General features: G+C 53.8%; 1 long non-coding RNA gene across 1 annotated transcript; it reads left to right on the top strand.

Moving 5' to 3' along the window:
• The first annotated feature begins 12435 nt into the window (after window positions 1-12435).
• On the top strand, window positions 12436-14051 carry LOC112669160 (uncharacterized). Its single transcript, XR_003142104.3, has 2 exons — window positions 12436-12595; window positions 13785-14051. It is a non-coding gene; the product is annotated as an uncharacterized LOC112669160 (long non-coding RNA).
• The last annotated feature ends 1669 nt before the right edge of the window (window positions 14052-15720 follow it).

The following is a 15720-nucleotide window of genomic DNA, read 5'->3' as shown; positions in this document are numbered from 1 at the left end:
TTTTGTGGGCTTGACAGATTCGGGGCGGCCTCAGACTTTGTGCGGAATCAGGGTGATCCTGCTGTCTGGGTACAGCAGCAAGGGGAGAATTTAGCCTTCTTCTTCTTTTCTGGAACGCCCCCTAATTTTGTATTGATGTGGGGAGCTGATGGTCCCCACCTCGTCCACTTACAAACCACTTAGGTCCTGAGCATCTCTGATGAATTAGAACAGGTCAGAAGGTCCTCAATCGCTCCACTTCCGAATGGGAAGCACACGTGTCGGCACATTTTAAAATCAGGCAGCATGTGGCTGGGCTCGCATGACCCAAAATAAAATCTGCTGTCCGACTAATGATATTTTCCAAATTCGAGGCCCTGTTCACAGTAGCTTTTCTCGTGGGAAATGTCAGTTGAAATAAAACATCTTCTTCTGTGCAGTCTCTCAAACACACACACACACACACACACACACACACACACACACCCCGATTCACAAATTCAATCCAGGTTCTAAGATTTTCGGTTAGCATTTTATTTTATTTTTTTTCAAATTTTATTTTATTCATTGACTTAAATAATCTCCATGCTCAATGTGGGGCTCAAACTTATGACCCCGAGATCAAGAGTCTTGTGCTCAATGGACTGAGCCAGCCAGGTGCCCCTCGATTAGCATTTTAGAATAGATTTTTTTAAAAGATTTTATTTTTTTATTCATGAGAGACACACAGAGAGAGGCAGAGACACAGGCAGAGGGAGAAGCAGGCTCCGTGCAGGGAGCCTGATGTGGGACTCGATCCCGGGTCCCCAGGACCATGCCCTGGGCCGAAGGTGGCGCTAAACCGGGGTGGCTTAAATATTCATTTAGTTTGTCTTTGCAAGTAAGTGTTAAACATGCATAAGGGGATCCCTGGATGGCTCAGCGGTTAAGCATCTGCCTTCATTGCCCAGGGCATGATCCTGGGGTCCTGGGATCGAGTCCCACATCGGGCTCCCTGCATGGAGCCTGCTTCTCCCTCTGCCTGTGTCTCTGCCTCTCTCTCTCTCTCTGTGTGTGTCTCTCATGAATAAATAGATAAAATCTTTTAAGAAATAAATAAAAATTGATTAATTAGAGTCTACCAAAGCCACAGAATGAACTAAGATGAATCCCCAGAGAAAGTGAACACTTAATTTTTTAGAATAACGGCAGTTGATGCTAGATCCTGAGTCTCCCTGTAATGAGGAGTTTTACGGGGTTGTTCCTTGGCCTGTGATTCGATGCTGAATACCCTAGAAACGAGTCTGGTTTGCCCAGCAATGACTATATCTCTCTCAATTTCTAGGTTTGCTCAATGGCTGTTTGCAACTTTTGTGCCCATCTGCCCTGTGGGCTGCCCTGTTCTCCCTAAACTGCCTTTAGAAGTTGCCAGAAGTACCACCCGCAAGTAGTTAGAGCTTATTGGAAACAGAATCCGTACACTTATTCCAGACAGTAGACATTCCTTTAATAATCTTTGATACTAAAGTAGGCTTTTGGAAAAAATCTTTTACGTATTTATTTGAAAGAGAGAATGGGGCAGGGAGAGCAGAGGGAGAGGGAGGAGCACGCTCCACGCTCAGCAGGGCTCGATCCCACAACCCCAGGATCATGACCTGAGCCAAAGGCAATTGTCGGACGTTTAACCAGGTGCCCTAAAAGCAGGCTTTTTAATAAGGAAAACAAATTTCATGGTGGTTCCTTGCAGAGGCTTTTTTTTGCAAATAGGAGAGTTGAAACCTTGAGTCAGAAAACCTGTCCTGGTTTAATGGTTCCCTTGGTTTCCTTGTCGTCGGCTGTTGGAGCGCGTTGCCCACCATGCGGTGTGGCTTGCACGTGTCGTCTGTGACACGTATGGCCTTTGGCTGCGGTTTCTGTGATACCCGGGGAGCGTTGAGGGCAGGTGGGGAGACCGGGTAACAGGTTGGCTGTAGATCAGGGGATCGGGGGCCTGGGTGGCGGGGCTGCAAAATGTCCACGTGGGACGTTTCATGGACCCTGTACCCCGAGTCTTCTGACTGTCCTGCAGGAGGGTAAGTAGAGTCCACAGAATCTGCAAGCAGGGCCAGGAGGGCAGGCTCTGCGTCCTGGGCCTCTCTCTGGGGCCTGTGTCCCCACTCCCTGGCCTGCGTCCACCAGGCCATGCAGCTCCGCAGGCGCCAGCCCTGGCCGTGTGCACCCGGCCTCCTTCTCCCCAGAACGCCTCTGCCCTTTCCTGCGCTCGCCCACAGATGCTTGCTAGTCTCGGGAACATTCCCTCCACAGAAAGTGAAAGTTTTAAAACCCTGATCTACAAGTGCGGAGAAAGGAGAGCCTTCGGAAAAGTCATTCACGTATTTAAAATGGTTTGTTAGTTTAAACGTTAATGAAAATTTCTGAGCCAAGGGTCAATAATCGGCGCTGCTTCATAACTGGGGACGAAGTAGCACATTCACGCCAGATGCCAGTAAGGCCGGGCCCTGGGCGACAGCGAGGGAGCCAGGGACCGAGGGTAGATGGGAATCCTGTGCTTTCCGCATCACGTTTCTAAAACATCACAACAAAAACCATTTTAAAACCGCTCTGAGAGAGGGACGCCCGGGTGGCTCAGCGGTTGAGCGTCTGCCTTCAGCCCAGGGCGTGACCCCGGGGTCCCGGGATCGAGTTCCACATCGGGCTCCCTTGCTCCTCCCTCTGCCTGTGTCTCTGCCTCTCTCTGGGTCTCTCGTGAATAAATAAATAAAATCTTTTAAAACAAAAACCTGCTCTGAAATGAGGTGTGCTGTTTTGTTAAAAGGCAATTAATTATTTTAAAGGTATGGATATAAAAAAATAATAAAGGTATGGATATATATGCAGACATACACGTGTGCATGTATGTATGTGTGCATACGTGTACGTGTATGTATATGCCTGTGGGTGTGTGTATAACCGTGTGTGCGGATGTGCATATGTCTGTGCCAAGCATCCGTGGGCGGCCAGAAGGGCCGGGCGCCCATGGCCTGAGGGTCTGTGGGTGACCCGCACGTCTCCCCCTGCAGCCGAGCCCCGCGGCCGGGTTCCCCCGGGTGGGGGGAGATGCAGGCACACTGCGGGCCCCCCCGAAGGCGCATGGAGCGAGGGAGTGGGAAGGCAGGGGTGCGGCGCTGCCTTCTCATCCCCTCGCCTTTCTCAGGTCGGGTCGGGTCCCGCTTTCCAGACAGCGGCACACAGCGTGGGCTGGAGGGGCTGGGAGCGTCACCCAGGACCGAGCTGTGGCCCCCTCCCTCCGAGCCGGGCCTGCACGTCGGTGCCTCCCCTCTGGCTCTTGCGGTGTCCGCAGCGAGGCCTCGGCCTTTCCAGGTTCCAGGGTTGGCTGTCATCTGCCAATTCCTGAGACTTCTTTCTGCTTTGGGAGTCCTCTCTCTTCCCACCGCCGTGTCCCAGCGTCGCCGGTGCCGCATCTCCTCCCCGGGGTCACAGGGCTTCTGGAGCCAGGACGCCAGCCCTCCAGCCCATGTCTGCACGGTGTCCTCCCCCTCTGCTTTCCTGATTGCTTTCTCCCTCTCACGCTGGAGGAGCTCCCCGAATCCCCGGTCCCGAAGGTTCCTCGGGGACACATAAGCTGGCCGAGCAAGGTGCTTCCACACTCACTTCCCCAGAGCACCCCCAGATGCGGGATGTGGGACGTGCGGGGCTGCCATGTGGCGGGCGCTGGTTGTGGGGCTCTCCCGGCTGTGAACTGGCCTGGGGGTCCCGTGCGGCCGAGTGGGGAGACTGGCTCAGGCTCACACACATGTGCATGTATGCACACACGGGCACACACACATGTGTACAAATGTGCACGCATGTGCACACACGTGTACTCACGCAGATGTGTGCACACACATGGACACATGCAGATACACATGCAAGTGCTTATGCATGGGCAGGCACTTAGACGTGCACACATGCGGATGTGTGCACACTCACGCACGTGCATACATGCATACGCATGCACATGCATGCACACACATACACACACACATGCACGCACACACAGGGTAAAGTCCATCTGACCACAGGAGGGAGGCCGTCTACAGATAAAGTCTCACATAAGTCACTTTTTTCATGTACTCTACAGTGGTTCCTTTGATCTCTTCCTGCTTCCGACGACACAGGTTTCACATTTGAGTCATTTTCTGGAAAAATAAATATTGGCTTTTCTCTCAACAAATTCAAAACGAGCATTTAAATGACGCACCATTTGTTTAAGCTTTAAAGTACACACGAAATCAGTCGTCGCAAAGCGGGGTTGTGCTGCAAAATAAATGAAAGATCACATAACTGAAGTCGCTTTCGTCTGAGCCCCTCCAGCTGTAGGACCACGAGCGAGCACGTCCGAGCGTCGCGTGGCCCGTCTCCTGGGACAGGATGGGGGTGATTGTACCGCCCGCACCTCCCAGACCTTCTCATCAGGACTCGAAACGGGAACTGGTCACGGAAAGCAGGCAAATCCCAATTCCTGCAGAGCCCATTCCGCACAGTCGCGTGTGTAACGTGGACCTACTGTTGTCTCGTAACTTTTAAACAATAGATTATTATAGAAAAGTGAATATGTTTTCTCTGGGCTCCCCCATCAATAGGGAACATAAAGTCCGACAACCTCCCCATTGCTTACAGACGGATGTCTTTCACCTTGTGTTCTCAGAAGGCCCTAAAGTTTCACTACACTAACTAAATCAACGCAGCTCATTTAGGTAGAAATGGGAGTTTCCTGTTTATATAAAATCAGTTGGCAGGAGGGGCAGAGGGAGAAGAGAGAATGTACTGCTGTTGGAGGAACCACCCGACCCCCCAGGTGCAGATTCACAGTGCGATGGATAACTGGCCCGATTCACAGCATGTTGGCATGTTTTTTAAATTAATTTTGCTTATTATTCTGTGCTATTTCCATGATGAATTCGGGGCTCCTAACCTTCTGTTCTCACATCAAATATCTCCGTTCCCCGTGACACAGGTGATGATAGAGTCTGGGCATCACATTTGCTTTATCCCTCAACACATGCCAGTCCCGGCATAATCACACCCACAGCATAACTACTGGGAAAGGTCCAAGGTTGCTCTTGGTTTTTCATAGTTCTTTTGTCTTTGTCATGTCTTTTCCTAGAAGAACTTTCTCACCTCCACTTTGTCAATGCACTTGGAGCAGCTCCCTCTGGTTGGTGAGGCCACCCAGCGCGTGGATACACACTCCGCTCGTCTTATTTTATTTCTGATAGATTTCGATACGCTTCGGACAGACTCGATACGTTTTTGCTTTTTAAAAGTTAATTTTGGGGAGCGCCTGGGTGGCTCAGCAGTTGACCATCTGCTTTTGGCTCCCGGCGTGATCCCGGAGTCCTGGGATCAAGTCCTGCATCCGGCTCTCTGCAAGGAGCCTGCTTCTCCCTCTGCCTGTGTCTCTGCCTCTCTCTCTGTGTCTCTCATGAATAAATAAAATATTTAAAATTAATTATTTAACTTAAAAAGTTAATTTTGTTTTATAAGCATGTGAGATATTTACATGGTCCTCAAGTCCATCTATAAGACAAGGTACATACAAAGAAGTTTTATCTCCATCCCACACCCTTCAAAAATGGATAACCTCCAAAAATGCTTATGGATTTTTCTTCCACTCCCTATTTTTTTTAAGATTTTATTTTATTTTTATTCCTGAGAGAAACACACAGAGAGGCAGAGACACAGGCAGAGGGAGAAGCAGGCTCCCTGAGGGGAGCCCAACGTGGGACTCGATCCCAGAACCCCGGATCACGCCCTGAGCCATAGGCAGATGCTCCACCACTGAGCCACCCAGGCACCCCCACTCTTATTTTTAAAATAGAAGCAGATGAAGAGGTGACAAATACATAGAAGAAAGATGATAGATAGTAGATAAATTGTAGATAGATAAGTGGATGGATGGATGGATGGATGATAGCTGGCTGCTTTTCTATTCTGCTTTTGCAAATTTTATGGTATTTTAAGAGAAATGGGTCTCATTTTGGAAATGGCTGCAACTTGCTCTTTCACTGAATACATTTTGATATCATTGTATTTGTCCACGTTGATGGGCTTAGTGGGAGATTGCACGGCCTCAGAGCAGCCCTGAAAGCCGACCCAAGAGGGAAGACAGTCGAGGCAATGCTGGCCTGGGGCCCAGGGCATGCAGACACTGTGCCGCGGTCACAGTGTCTGTGAGGTAGGGACCCTCAGTTCCACCTTCTCATTCTACAGAGGGAGAAACTGAGGCAAGAGAGCCCACTTCGCCATCGGTAGGTCATGCTGCTGCCTCCTTCGGGCTGGATGCCTGGGATTTCACGGAGGCCCGGACGGAGAGACCCAGGAGGGCAGAGCCAGGCCACCATCACTCGTCTCTTATCCCTTGTCCCGAGGGCAGCGCCTGGGCCTACAGCAGGTGCACCGCAAATATTGGTCAAGTGAATAAAAGACCGCGTGGCTCCTCCGCGGATTCCCCGGCCGCCCGGCTGCAGTTCCCACGCTCCATCCGCAGATGGCAGATGGCCACCTCGTGGAAACGCTCCCTTGAGAATCTGGCACGGCCACCAGGGTGTGTGTGAGAAATAGTACCCGAGGAGCATTCCTTTCCAAATAGATGTCTTGGGGAGAAGAGTCTTGGCTGGTGATGTCTGATGGGGAGCCGCGATAGGAGAGACCCCGCTGGCAGAGCCACACGCGAGCAGGGCTCACAGCCCTGGGTGGGCGTGACTCACGTGGATGTTGGGGGGGAGGGCAGCCCCATCCTGGCCCAGGGAGGTGGGAAAGCTCAGCAGAGCCCGGCGGCTGGCCGACCGTCAGACGCCTTGTGTTAGGATCCTTTCAGTAGGGCTGGTTCGGCTTCCGAACGACAGCCCCTGACTTCCCTGCCTCTTTTTGTCAGAGGATGTGCCCAGACAAGTGAAGTTTCCTGCCCTGACTGCTCATTTCACTGACCTTGAACTCCCGGTAGCATCAAGCTTCACTGCAGAGGCTTAGAAATGACTTAAAACAAAACAAAACAAAACAAAAAAAAAGGGGCGCCTGGGTGGCTCCCCCAGCTACATGTCTGACTCTTGGTTCTGGCTCAGGTCATGATCTCAGGGTCGTGAGACTCCTTATCAGGCAGAGTCTGCCTGGAATTCTCTCTCTCTCTCTCTCTTTCTCTCTCAAATAAATAAATTTTAAAAATCTTAAAAAAAAAAAAAAAAGAAAATACAAAACTGCTTGCAGAAATGTGAGGCTACCATTTGGGCCGACGAGAAGACTGGCCTGGCTTCAGCAAACAGGATTGAAGTTAAACGGGAAGCTGCAAGGCCCTGCCTGAACTGGGGCTCTTCGGGGGAGCGGAACCCCTGGGTTCAGTCTTACAGATGCAGAGATTTATCATTAGGAACCGGCTCACATGATTTTGGAGGTTCACAAACCCCTAGATCTGCAGGCCGTGAGGTGAGCTCCAGACCCTGGGAGGGCTGATGTTTCAAAGGCCGTCAGGCCAGAGGAATGTTCTTACTTCCTTTTTCTATTCAGGCCTTCGCCTGATTAGACGAAGCTCACCCACAGGTGTGGGGACAGAAATCTGCCCTAGTTGATCCAGCGATCCCAAAGTTAGTCTTATTGAAAACACTTCACAGACACACCCAGAATGTCTGACCACCCTGGGCCAGTAGGGTGACACGTAGAATTAACCACACATTCCCCCCACCCCACCCCCCCTACCCCCTGAGATGACTTATTGACCAGCTACGGTCAGCCCAGAGTGAACACAGAGAAATTTAAATCTCTTGTTTTTGGACAAAATAAAGGATCCTTAGACACGTGGATGGGGCTGGCTCTGTTAGCCTCCGGAGGCTGCTGTACTCAAGCGCCAGGCACCGGGGCCTTAGCCATACAGAATGTTGTTCTCTCCCAGAAGCGTGAGGTCCAGGCGTCGGCAGGGCCAGGCTCCCTGTGAAGGCTCTAGGGAACATCCTTCCTGCACCTTCCAGCTCCTGGCGTTTGCCAGCTCCTTTTGGCTTCCAGATGCGTCACTGAAGTCACATGGCCGCCTTCTCCTTGTGCATCTTCCCGTCACCTGTCCTTCATGCATATGGGTCGAAATGTCCCCTTGTTGTAGGGGACACGCTGCAGTAGCCTCCCCCCGACCCCCATGACCTCATCATCACTTGACCATCTGCAAAGACCCTATTTAGAAATAATGTCACCTCCGCATTTAGGAGCACATCGGGTCTTTGTGGGAGAGTCTTGGGGTCTGGGCCATGCCCCCTGCCTCCATCGTCGGGTCCCTGCAGACCTGTGTGCTGGTTCGGCCACCAACGTCCTGGAAACAGCTCTGAGGACCCCACAGGCAGCTCGCAGCTTTAAGACGATGCCGATGAAACATGGGGGGCTGCCCCGTTCCTTTCAGCTCTGTGTCCCCGGGTCCGGGAATCAGTCGGGGGACCCTGCTCGCCAAGCTCTGCTCAGTGTCTGGGCTGTGTTCGCTGGCCTTGAACCTATTCCCCACAGGGCCCCCCTCCTGAAGGCCTGGCCCCCGCAGGTAGGCCCTTCCCCATGGCTCAGGCCGGTTCATCATCCGTGACCACCTGGCCCCCGAGGCTGTGAGCTCAGCAGGAGGCCCACCAGCTCTCCCCAGTGGGTGGTGTAACTGCAGACGTCCCCCGCGTGTCCAGTAAAAATAAACCAGGGTCACTTTCCGGTCCCAGTCCGCTGCTGGGCTCTGCCGACCTGCTTTTTGAAATCAGACGGGCCTTTGCGAAACTGCTCGAGATAGGCATCCAGCTGCTGGAAAGGACCGTTTGGCTGCGATTCTGGACCCCCCACCCCGACCCAGGGCCTCTCGCCAGCCGTAGATAAGACGGGTCCAGTCGCTGCTTCGCCGCTGAGAGATCATCACCATTTCTGACACGAGATCTGGTTCCGATCTTTACAGCCCAGAGCGGACAGCTTCATCTCCCGCTCTCAGCTCCAGGCCGATGATAACCTGGGAAGTGAAACGCTCTGCGGGACACACCTGTGACCACGCGGATGCAGGCCGCTTCCTCCCGCAGGGTGCCTTCCCTACCTCCTCTCACCCATCCGGCCCCCGGGCGACACTTGGGTTGTCTCAACTCCCGTGAATAATGCTGCTAGGGATGCTTGTGTGCAAAGTTTTGTTTGAATTCCTGTCTTCTGGGTATGCACCTAGGGGAGGTGGCTGCTCAGGTGGGCCTTCTCCGCTTCACTTGTTAAGGAACCGCCACGCTGTTTTCCCATGAATGCTTTTCTTTTCTTTTTTCTTTTTTTTTTTAAAGATTTTATTTATTTATTCATGAGAGGCAGAGACACAGGCAGAGGGAGAAGCAGCCGGGACTCGATCCCAGGACCCTGGGATCACTCCCTGAGCCGCAGGCAGATAGATGCTCAACTGCTGAGCCACCCAGGCGCCCCTAAAGTTGTTCGATCCTAACTACCTAATAAACGGAAGTGCTGGGCATTTCTTTGTCCCCGGGGCCTCTGTAGAAAGATCCTAGAGGTACAAAGCTTGATCCTGCTGGCCCAGGCCCTGGGGGCGCTCTCTCAGTGACCACCCAGCACCCAGCCCAGAGTAACAAAGCGGCCATGCATTTCAGGATGCTGTGAACAGAAAGAGAATAACCTCCCAACCTCTGAGAGGCTCCAAGGGGTGGCATCGAGTTGGGCTGGATGGGTGCTTTTTAGATGGGTCACCTGGGAAGGCCTGGGGGAGGTGGTGACATTGCACAAAAGAGGGGAAGGCAGGTGAGGCCCCCTGGGGGTGAGCGCCTGCATATCCCCGGAGAGGAGCTGCAGGAGTGTGCTCAAGTTGTGGACGAACGAAAAGGCTGGTGTGGCCAGGACTGGGAAGTGTGATGGTCAGTGTCGAACCCGGACAGCGGGCAATGGAGGGACAGGGGACGGGTGTCATACAAGAGCTTCTGCCCGAGGAGCGGCCCAGAGTGGAGGAGCCAAGTATTCATCAGCAGACCCAATAAACACGCTGATACGCCCAGCTACGTGCCCCATGAGCTCGTTACGGAGGAATCTGACCGAGGTGGGCTGAGTGGGAGTAAACCAGGCATCAGCTGAACTTTCCCGACTGGCAGGACAGCTGGTGCAAAGGCCCTGTGGAGCTTGAGTCAGACGACTTGGGGTGGGGGCAACAGCCAGAGAGCTGAGAGCAGCAGACACCAGAGGATGAACCTAGAGAGGCAGGCCATTTCCACCCTAAGACGATGGGACGCCTGGGTGGCTCAGTGGTTGAGCGTCTGCCTTCGGCTCAGAGCGTGATCCTGGGGGTCGTGGGATCGAGTCCGGCATCGGGGTCCCTGCAGGGAGCCTGCTTCTCCCTCTGCCTGTGTCTCTGCCTCTCTCTCTCTGTCTTTCATGCATAAATAAACAAAATCTAAAAAAACTTGGAAAGAACATCCAAAACATATACAGAACTAATATAACTCAACACCAAAAGCCCAAATAATCCAACTAAAAATGGGCAGAAGACACGAACAGACATTTCTCTGAAGAAGACATCCAGATGGCCAACAGACACATGAAAAGATGCTCAACATCTCGTGGCATCAGGGAAATGCAAATCCAAACTACACTGCGAAGCTCCCTCCCACCTGTCACAATGACCAAAATCAACAGCACAAGCAACGACAACTGTTGGCAAAGATGTTGGGAAAAAGGAACCCTCGTGCACTGCAAGCTGGTGTAGCCACCGTGGGAAATAGTACGGAGGTTCCTCAAGAAGTTAAAAAGAGCATTACCCTGTGATCCAGTAAGTCCACTCCTGGGTATTTACCCCAAAACACTACTCCGAAGGGATCCACGCCCCCGTGTGTTTACTGCAGCAGTATTTACAACAGGAGGGTATGGACGCAGGCCCCGTGCCCAGTGCCCTGATTGGATACAGAAGTGGGGTGGACACACGAGGAAATATTTCTCAGCCCTGACAAAGAATGAGCTCTTGCCACCTGTGACACCGTGGATAGACTTAGAGGGTATGAGGTCAACAGAGAAAGACGGAGACCATGTGATTTCACTTATATGATCTAAAAAATAAAACATAAATGAGCAGGGGAACAAAAAAGCAGAAAAAGACGCTGAAATAGAGAACAAACTGGTGGTTGCCAGCCAGGGCTCGGGGTGCCCGGGGAGGGGGTGGACACATGGGTGAAGGGGGGCAGGAGGTCCAGGCGCCCAGCCGGGGCGGGTGAGTCAGGGGCTGAGCGCACAGCACAGGACTATAGCTAATGGTACTGTCACCGCGTGGCCTGGTGACAGGTGGTGGCTGCACTTGTGCTGAGCGCAGCAGGACCCGCAGAGATGGTGAATCACCGCGTCCTACCCTTGAACGCAACGTCGTGTGTCACCACGCTTCCACTGAGGCAAGGACAACACTTGGTGAGAGCTGGGAGCTGGAAGCCGGGCCCTCTCCCCTCCTGGGGCGGCCGTGGCCATGGGGGCGCGGGGGGCGGGGGCGCGCGATCTGGCTCCGGGGCCCTCACAGGCTAGGAACACGGAAGGCGGCGGGGACCGAGTCCTGCTCTTGAGCAAGTAACATCCAGATCCTGCAGGGAATTCTCAGGAACAGCCGAGCAAGTCGCAGCAGGAGGCGAGCGGGGCCACCTTCCTGGGGCGGAGCCTGCCGGGACCTGGGGGAGCCTGGGGGGAGGGGAGCGGGGGAGGGGCGGGGAGGGGAGAGGCGAGCAGGAGGCACCTGGGGGGAGCCTCCCGGGGAGATGGAGAGGGGCGGGGGAGGGGACGGGCGGGGGCGGGGCCAGGGGCAGCCTCCCGAGGAGTGGGCGAGGGGCGGGGCGAGGCGAGCATGGTGGGGGCGGGACCTGGGGGAGCCTCCCGGGGAGGGGGGGAGGGGCGGGGAGGGGGGCGGGGAGAGGCGAGCAGCGGGAGGGGTGGGACCCAGGGGAGCCCCCCGGGAGATGGAGAGGGGCGGGGGGGAGAGGGGGCGGGGCGCGGGCGGGGGCAGGGGAGGGGAGAGGCGAGCATGGGGAGGGGCGGGACCTGGGGGAGCCTCCCGGGAGTGGGGGAGGGGTGAGGGGGAGGGGAGAGGCGAGCAGCGGGAGGGGTGGGACCTGGGGGAGCCTCCTGGGGAGTGGGCGAGGGGCGGGGCGGGGGCGGGGTTGGGGAGAGGTGAGCATGGTGGGGGCGGGACCTGGGGGAGCCTCCCGGGGATTGGGGGAGGGGCGGAGGAGGGGAGAGGCGAGCATGGGGAGGGGCGGGACCTGGGGGAGCCTCCCGGGAGTGGGGGAGGGACGGGGGAGGGGGAGGGGCGGGACCTGGGGGAGCCTCCCGGGGAGAGGGGGAGGGGCGGGGGCAGGGGAGGGGAGAGGCGAGCAGAGGGCGGGACCCGGGGGAGCGTCCCGGGAGCCGGGAAGGGGCGGGGGCGGGGGCAGGGGAGGGAGAGGGGAGCCAGCACCCGGCCCACGCCCTGCGCGCCCCCCCTCCCCGGCCCCCGCGGCCACCGGAGGCAGGGGCACCTGCCTGCTGCGGGGCGGCGGGGTCGGCGGGTTCCCCCCGAGGGGGAGAAGGGGACCTCCGGCCGCCGGGCACCCCGGGGCCCTGGACGGGGCTGGGGGGGCGCCCCTCGCGCTGCAAGGCCCCCGAGGTAGGACGCCGCAGCCTTGCCACTCGGTCGGGGAAGGGCCGCAGAGTCCCGGGGCTCGCCCTTCCCGCCCAGGGCCCTGCCCGCCTCGGCCCCCCGAGCTCCGGGACAGGTCGGCTGTCACTTCCCCGGGGGCTCCCCTCTCCCCTCCCCTGCCCTGGAGCCCCGGGGGGGGGGGTCCCACTTCTGCGCTGAGTTCTTGGGGGCGCGGGGGCCACCCGGGCTGTGCGCAGCCTTGGCCACTAACCCTCCCCACGGCCACTTCCAAGTCTGGGCTGCAAGGCTTGCACTCACACATTTGTCAGTCCATTTCTATTTTTCCCTAAAATATATTAGAAGCGAGGCAAATATATTATATGCCTTGATGAAAGGTTTTCATTGACCGCGTAGTGGATTCAATCATTTCAGAGAATAGGTGTGCTTACAGAATTATGGACAAGCTTTCTCTTTTGATGAAAATTGCTACCGCTCATTAAGATGGAAAATTCACCTTAATATACACTTTGCCTTATTTAATAATATTCTGATGACTTACTGTATTTCATTTTTTTATTTTTTATTTTTTGACTTACTGTATTTTAAAGCTAAGTTAAAAGCTTTAAATTCCAATGTGTTTATGCTTAATCTCATACCTAAAATGATATGTTAGTATTGATTTTTTTTAAAGCTTCTAAGTGATAGAACACTCAAAAATGACGATCTTTATATTGTGTCCTTTCAGTGATTTAGAGCACCTCAACTAACTGATTTGCCGTGTTCATTTTAGATCTTTTTACCTGTCACTTGTACTTGCCATGTATTTGTGTTAAATATCTGCACAACAAAATAAAACTAAATATTTATTCTCTTTAAGCACTTGAGTGTCACCATACCTCAGTATAAAGCAAGTTTGTTTGTTTGTTTTTCTGTCAAAAATGGTAAGATATCTTGTACTTCTCAACTATCTTTGGGGTTTTCTTCAATGGGCACGGAGCAGCCACCAAGGCTCGTCTCCTCACATTATAAGATACACAATGGTAAAATAATCATTAAATTATTGAAACTGTAATCATTAAATTATTGAAATATACTTAGAAATGCCAGCCTGTGACCAGCGACCATTACCATAAACAACACTCCCCTATAATCCCGTAGGCTCTAGAGCCTGGGCTCTGTTCACAATCCTGCAAGCTACTTTATTTTCCTTTTACAGATTAAAATACTGAACTTCCTACTGGGGTGAGTGGCCTGCGTGAGGAACGCAGCCAAGTCCAAGGAGGAGCCAGCCGGGTCCACCCAACTCGCCTTGATCTTTGTACCTGTCGGCTTGCTGCTGGGGACCGTCTACCCAGGCTGCTGCGGGCTCTGGTTGTCGGCCCAGGGACCCAGCGCGGGGCCTGCAGCAGCCACTCCATAAATATTTGTTAAGTGAAGCACCAGATGATTAAATAAATGAAATTGCTGTATTTTATTACTAGAACGGTGTGGGCGGTTAGTCACTTATGCTGCTGAACCTCTTGCAGGAAGATTCTAGAGCACAGGAAGTCTGGAGAAAGGTGCCTCTAGCTGAGTTCCGGAAACAGTGTCGCCAAGTGACTCATTTTCTAGCTGTCGATTCATTGTTTTTCTCCACCAAAACAACCACTATGTTTACTTTCACGTGATCTTGGTGTCTTTTTAAAATCCCAATTATTTTTAAGATGTGAGTGTAAATGTTTAGTTACATTTGCTACAATCCATAACCACTGGCTGCTCCAGTCTCCTCCAGGAGATCAATCCTGAGTTTAAGATTATGGGGAGAAGGAGGAGTGGGCCTCGGCTTCCTTCCTAAGAGGCCCACGGTGGGTGGGAGGGTGTGGGGGTGTGCTGGAGGGGTCAGCACTCTCCGAAGAGCACCCCTGTCAGGGAGGGGGCAGTCTGCAGCCCCAGAGTTCCATTACTGGCTGTAAAATAAGACAAGCATATGCCCCGTGGAAGGTAAAACCCATAGAAATAAGTTTGAGGCTTCCACATGCCACCTAGGTTCTCCTTCTTTGGGTAACACAAAAATAGTGCATTAGAGTACCCCCTCCTTGACCCCCTCCCCGGTCCCACCTCCATTCTTCACCTCATTGGGCCCAGAACAAATCTCCCCTCACTCTACACTCCTGCAGGACTGAATGTACAGTGGTTTTTAGGCTGGAAGTTTGCAGTCACACTGCTTGACCTCTGACTCAGATATCAGCTCATTCAGGGCTGGGGACTTTTTTTTTTCTCCCAACGGTGGAAAAAAACACATCTTTCCTTCCGATTTATTCCACGTGTACAAAAGATGCTGTTCTCTGGTAAAGGATGCAGGAACCCTACCGTCTTTCAAGCGTGCTTTAGATTTGCTGTTGGGGTGATTAAAAAAAGAAAACAAGTTACTTCCAATGTGGAACCTTCCGTGTAGAAAAAAGCAAGACAACTAATTTCCAGGGAGTTATGCTTCGTGGAAAAAAAAAAAAAAAAGCGAGTTCCAGGGGCACTTGGGTGGCTCAGGGGCTGTGCATCTATCTGCCTTCTGCTCAGGGTGTGACCCCAGCGTCCCCAGATCGAGTCCGCATCAGGTTCCCCGCAGGGAAGCCTTCTCCCTCTGTCTGTCTCTGCCTCTCTCTGTCTGTGTCTCTCATGAATAAATAAAATCTTAAAAAAAAAAAAATCCAGTTGCAAAAGATCCCACGCTGTGTGATTCCTGTGTGCAAACACATATTTCGAAATAACACAATTTTAGAAAGAGGAAAAAGACGCGTGAGGGCCAGGGCTCGGGGGTTCAGCTCTAAAGAGGGGTGCAGGAGGGGTCCTTCGGTGGTGGACCAGTTCTCCATCTGGACAGCGGTGGCAGGTCCGGGAGCTTCCGCAGGTGCAGAGCTGAAGGCCCCCTGATGAGAGAAGAGGTGAGCCCGGGGACCTCCCAGCAGGATCCGTGGCCGGTGGGAAGGTCAGTCTCCGGGGGGGGGGGGCGGGGGGGTTGGCTACCTTTTCCCTTTTTTGGCAAAGCTGTGCCCAGTGGTGGTGGCCGCGGGGAAACCGGCGCCGAGCCGCCCGCTTCTTACCACCGCGCAGGACTCTCCTGCGACCTGAGCCCACGCACCTGCCCGGTCCGGCCAGCAGGTGCGCACGCCCCACGC

This window comes from Canis lupus, chromosome 31 (assembly GCF_003254725.2).
Source record: "Canis lupus dingo isolate Sandy chromosome 31, ASM325472v2, whole genome shotgun sequence".
Classification (NCBI taxonomy): Eukaryota; Metazoa; Chordata; class Mammalia; order Carnivora; family Canidae; genus Canis; species Canis lupus.
This window is presented reverse-complemented; position numbering and strand designations above follow the sequence as displayed.